Below are 6,000 nucleotides of genomic sequence, written 5' to 3'. Positions count from 1 at the left end.
TTGCTTTGGGATGAAATGTTCTGAATATATCTGTGATGTCCATCTGGTCCAGTGTGTCATTTAAGGCCTTTATTTCCTTGTTGATCTTTTGCTTGGATGATCTGTCCATTTCAGTGAGGGGAGTGTTAAAGTCCCCTACTATTGTTGTATTATTATTGATGTGTTTCTTTGATTTTGTTATTAATTGGTTGATATAGTTGGCTGCTCCCACGTTAGGGGCATAGGTATTTAAAATTGTTAGATCTTCTTGTTGGACAGACCCTTTGGGTATGATATAGTGTCCTTCCTCATCTCTTATTATAGTCTTTGGCTTAAAATCTAATTGATCTGATATAAGGATTGCCACCCCAGCTTTCTTCTGATGCCCTTTAGCATGGTAAATTGTTTTCCACCCCCTCACTTTAAATCTGGAGGTGTCTTTGCGTCTAAAATGAGTTTCTTGTAGGCAACATATTGATGTGCTTTGTTTTCTTATCCATTCTGATACCCTGTGTCTTTTGATTGGGGAATTTAGCCCATTAACATTCAGGGTAACTATTGAGAGATATGAATTTAGTGTCATTATTAGCTTGTAAGGTGACTGTTCCTGTATATTGTCTCTGTACCTTTCTGATCTACTACTTTTAGGCTCTCTCTTTGCTTAGAGGACCCCTTTCAATATTTCCTGTAGAGCTGGTTTGGTGTTTGCAAATTCTTTCAGTTTTTGTTTGTCCTGGAAGCTTTTTATCTCTCCTTCTATTTTCAATGATAGCCTAGCTGGATAGAGTATTCTTGGCTGCATGTTTTTCTCGTTTAGTGCTCTGAATATATCATGCCAGCTCTTTCTGGCCTGCCAGGTCTCTGTGGATAAGTCTGCTGCCAATCTAATATTTTTACCATTGTATGTTACAGACTTCTTTTCCCGGGCTGCTTTCAGGAGTTTCTCTTTGTCACTAAGACTTGTAAATTTTACTATTAGGTGACGGGGTGTGGACCTATTCTTGTTGATTTTGAGGGGGGTTCTCTGCATCTCCTGGATTTTGATGCTTGTTCCCTTTGTCATATTAGGGAAATTCTCTCCAATAATTGTCTCCAATATACCTTCTGCTCCCCTCTCTCTTTCTTCTTCTGGAATCCCAATTATTCTAATGTTGTTTCGTCTTATGGTGTCACTTATCTCTCGAATCCTCCCCTCATGGTCCAGTAGCTGTTTGTCCCTCTTTTGCTCGGCTTCTTTATTCTCTGTCATTTGGTCTTCTATATCACTAATTCTTCTGCCTCATTTATCCTAGCAGTGAGAGCCTCCATTTTTGATTGCACCTCATTAATAGCTTTTTTGATTTCAACTTGGTTAGATTTTAGTTCTTTTATTTCTCCAGAAAGGGCTTTTATATCTCCAGAGAGTGTTTCTCTAATATCTTCCATGCCTTTTTCTCGCCCAGTTAGAACCTTCAGAATCGTCATTCTGAACTCTAGATCTGACATATTACCAATGTCTCTGTTGATTAGGTCCCTAGCCTTCGGTACTGCCTCTTGTTCTTTTTTTTGTGGTGAGTTTTTCCGCCTTGTCATTTTGTCCAGATAAGAGGATATGAAGGAGCAAATAAAATACTAAAAGAGTGGCAAAGACCCCAGAAAGAGACCCCCAAATCGTGGCGGGGAGAAAGGGGATAAAAAGAGGTTCAGGAAAAAAGAGAGAAAAATTAAAAAAAGAAAACAAATAAAGAAAAAATATAAAAAAGAAAGAAAAAAATGTATATATTAGATAAAGTAGTAAAAAACGGTAAAAAAGAAAAGGGTAAAAGTTTAAAAAAGTTTAGCAGAAGAAGAAAAAAGAAAGAAAAAAAATAAAAATTTGAAAAAAAAAAAACTGAATTAACCTCAAGACTAAAAAATCATGGGGAGAAAGCCATGAGTTCCGTGCTTTGCTTTCTCCTCCTCTGGAATTCTGCTTCTGTCCTAGGTATTGAACCTGCTTTCTTTGGTAGATGAACTTCGTCCTGGCTGGATTTTTTGTTGATGTTCTGGGGGAGGGGCCTGTTGTAGTGGCTCTCAAGTGTCTTTGCGCGAGGCAGAATTGCACCGCCCTTACGGGGGGCAGACTAAGTAATCCGCTCGGTTTCGCTTTCGGGAGCTTCTGTTCCCTGAACGCTTTCCGTAGAGTTCCGGAGGACAGGAATGAAAATGGTGGCTTCCCAGTCTCCGGCCCAGAGGAGCCGAGAGCCTGGGGCCCCACTCCTCAATGTGTCTCCAGAGAACAGCGCCCAATCACTCCCCAGCCTCCAGCCGCGCTCCAAGCTCACCCAGCCTGCGACCAATTCAAGGTAACCTCGAGCAGAGAGCTCAGTCCTAGGCTCTGTCTCTGTAGCCGGCTTCCCTGTTCTAACACCTGCGAACTCTGCGACACTCCGACATCCCCGATCCTTCTGTGATCCTGCGGGACCTGGGGCCACGCTGACCCCACGTGGGCTTCACCCCAGTTTAGCCTCTGGAGCAATGTCCCTCAGTGGAACAGACTTTTAAAAGTCCTGATTTTGTGCTCCGTTGCTCCGCCACTTGCCGGGAGCCGGCCCCTCCCCCCGTGGTCTATCTTCCCGTCCTTTTGCATTCACTTCTCTGCCAGTCCTACCTTTCGGAAAGTGGTTGATTTTCTGTTTCTAGAATTGATGTTGTTCTTCTCTTCGATCTCCTGTTGGATTTGTAGGTGTTTGCAATGTTTAGATAAGCTATCGAGCTGATCTCCTGCTACCTGATGTAGTCTCAGCCTGCTACTTCTCCGCCATCTTGACTCCTCCCTCGAAACTTATCCTGCTGTGGATTTTTAAAAGATGGCTTTTCTTATGTTCAGGTGTATTTCCTCCAAACGCAATTTGTTGAAAATTTTTTTTTCATCATGAAATGATATTGAATTTTATCAAAATTTTTTTTTTCTGCATTCATTGAGATGATCGTATGATTTTTATCCTTTGTTTTGTTGGTGTGGTGTGTTACATTGATTTGTGAATATTGAACCATTCTTGCATCCTCAAAATGAACCTCACTTGATTGTGGTGAGTGATCCTTTCAATGTATTCTTGATTGTGGTTTTTGGTTTTGTTAAGTATCTTTTAAAAAATATTTCATTTATTTGAGAAAGAGAGCGAGAGCGAGAGCGAGAGCGAGAGCGAGAGAGAGAGAGAGAGAATGAATGGGGGAGGGACAGAGGAAGAGGAAGAAACAGGCTCCCTGCTCGGCAGAGAGTCAGATGTGGAACTCGATCCCAGGACTCTGGGATTATGACCTGGGCTGAAGGCAGATACTTAATCAACTGAGCCACCCAGTTCTCCCTTTGTTGAGGATCTTTGTACCCATGTTTTCTTTTTTGTGGTGTCTTCTTCTGCTTTTAGTATCAGGTAATGTTGGCCTCATAGAATGTATTTGGAAGCTTTCCTTTCTCCTCTATTTTTTGGAATAGTTTGAATCATTCCAGTCCTGGATATTTATTTTTTGATGGTTGATTACTGGTTAAGTTTTGTTACTAGTAATTGGCCTGTTTGGATATTATTTCTTCCTGATTCAGTTTTGGAAGACTGTGTGTTTCTAGGAATTTATTCGTTTTGTCCCAGTTTGTTGTCATATAATTTTTCATGATATTCTCTTATAATCTTTTGCATTTCTGTGATATCAGTTATATTCTGTCTTGTTTGTGATTTTATTTGGGTCCTTTCTCTTTTCTTCCTTGATAAGTCTAAGAGTTTATAATTTTTGTTATTTTTTCAAAGAACCATCTGTTGGGTTTCATTGATGTGTGTGTGTGTGTGTGTGTGTGTGTGTGTGTGTGTGTCTGTTATTTATTTCTGCTCTTTTATTATTTGCTTCCTTTTACTCACCTTGGGTTTTGTTTCTACTTTTCTAGTTCCTTTAGGTGTAGGGTTAGGTTGAGCTTTTTTTTTTTTTTCTTTTTTCCCCCCTGTTTCTTGAGGTAAGCCCGTATTGCTATATAGTCTTAGAACTCATTTTGCTGGGTCCCAAGGATTTTGAATCATCATGTTTTCATTTGTTTCTGTGTACTTTTAAAAATTTATTCTTTGCTCCACTGACCCACTGGTTGTTCAGTATCATGTTGTTTAGCCTTCACATGTTTTTCTAGTTTTTTCTTGTGATTTTGTTCTAATTTCATACCATTGTAGTCAGAAAAGATGCATGGTATGAATCCAATCTTCTGAAATTTATTAAGGCTTGTTTGATGGCTTAATATGTGATCTATTCTGGAGAATGCCGCATGTGAATTTGAAAGGAATGTGAATCCTGTTGTTTCTGGATGGACTGTTCTGTGTATATTATGTCTATCTGGTCTACCGTGTCATTACAAGACACTGTTTCCTTATGGATTTTCTGCCTGGATGACCTATCCACTGATATAAGTGGAGTGTTAAAATCCCCTGCTGTTATTGCATTCCTGTCAGTTCTTATCTTTGTTAATATTTGCTTTATGTTTAAGGGCTCCTGTGTTTTGTGTGTAGATATTTACAATTGTTATGTCTTGTTGGTTCGATCCCTTTATCATTATGTAATGCCCTTCTTTGTCTCATGTTACAGTCTTTGTTTTAAAGTCTATTTTGTGTGATATAAATATTGCTACTCTGGCTTCCCCCTACCCCCACCCCCACTCATGTCCATTTGCATGGTAACTGTTTTTCCATCCCTTCACTTTCAATTTGTGTGTGACTTTAGGCCCAGTAGGGCAGCTGAAGCTGAAGTGGACACAAGCCAAGGTGTCCCAAAATTCTCTGTGTTGATGGCACCCTGACAGGACAGCTGAAGCTAATGTGGGTATAAGCTGGGGTGCCCTGGGATACTCTGAGCAAGGTGTGCCCAGAGCAAGGGGAAGCTGAATCCTAGGTGTTGTGCACAGGAGGTCCCTGAGCTCACCCCACAGAGGATGCCCTGGCAGGACAGCTGAGCTCAAGTGGATGCATGCGGGGGATGGGGGGTGTTGGGTCTCTATGTACAGAGGACACCTTGGCAGGATAGTGAAGCTGATGTAGATATAAATGAATGTTCCAGGACTATCTGTAAAGTGAGTATCCTGAAGGGACAGTTGACTCTGAGATGGGGGACAGGCCAGGAGGTCCCGGGATGCTCTACATAGGGGGTGCGTTTAGCAGGACGGCTAAAGCTGAACTGGGTGCAAGCCAGGGTGCACCATGTTCTCAGTGAGGAGGGTCTTCTGGCCAGGTCGCTGGAACTGAGTCTGGTGCAGGCAGGTGTGTTCTGGGGTGCTTTGCATAGGGTATGCCCTGTGGGGTGGCTAAAACCAATGCAACACAATGCAACAGCCGAGGTTTCTAGGGTGCTCTGTGCAAGGGGCACCCGGCCAGACAGCTGGGTCTGAGGCAGACATCCATTCAAAGGTTCTGGAGCGCTTTACACCTAGGGAGCCCTAATAAACTGCCTGAAGGCGAAGAGGTGAGGGCCTCTTGTGTTCTAGGTCGCTTTGCACCTGTGTCACCTTGGTGTGAAGGATGGGACTGTAGTGAATGCTATCAGAGGTGTCCTGGTGCGCACTGTCCTCGGCTGCCTTGGTGGCATGGCTCGGGCTTCTTGGGCTCACTGAGACGGCAGGTCAGCCATGGTACCTGGACCCTGCACTGGTCCATGCTTTCAAGGGGGAGCGTAAACCATATCCACCAGACCCTCCCACCCAGAGAGTGTTCCGGCAGCTCCCCTAGCCATCCGGCGGAGTTCTAGTGCTGTCTCTTCTATGCCAGGCGCAATGTTAAACTTCATCTTTTTAAAGAAAAGAGAAAGGGAAAAAAGGGGGGGGGGAGAATAGAAATAAAAGGCAAAAACAAATATAAAAAAGCGTTTTGATTTTTTTTAATTTAATTTTTCCCCCATGCCCAGGTGCAACTGGGGTTAGTGTGGGCTTACAGTTCCAGGACCTGCTGTGGTGTTGAGCAGTCCGTTGGATTCAGGGAGTGTTCCTGCAGTTCCTTTGCCATTTTATTTTTTTATTTTTATCTTAAAGATTTATTTATT

The sequence above is a fragment of the Meles meles genome, chromosome 2 (genome assembly GCF_922984935.1).
Source record: "Meles meles chromosome 2, mMelMel3.1 paternal haplotype, whole genome shotgun sequence".
Classification (NCBI taxonomy): Eukaryota; Metazoa; Chordata; class Mammalia; order Carnivora; family Mustelidae; genus Meles; species Meles meles.
This window is presented reverse-complemented; position numbering follows the sequence as displayed.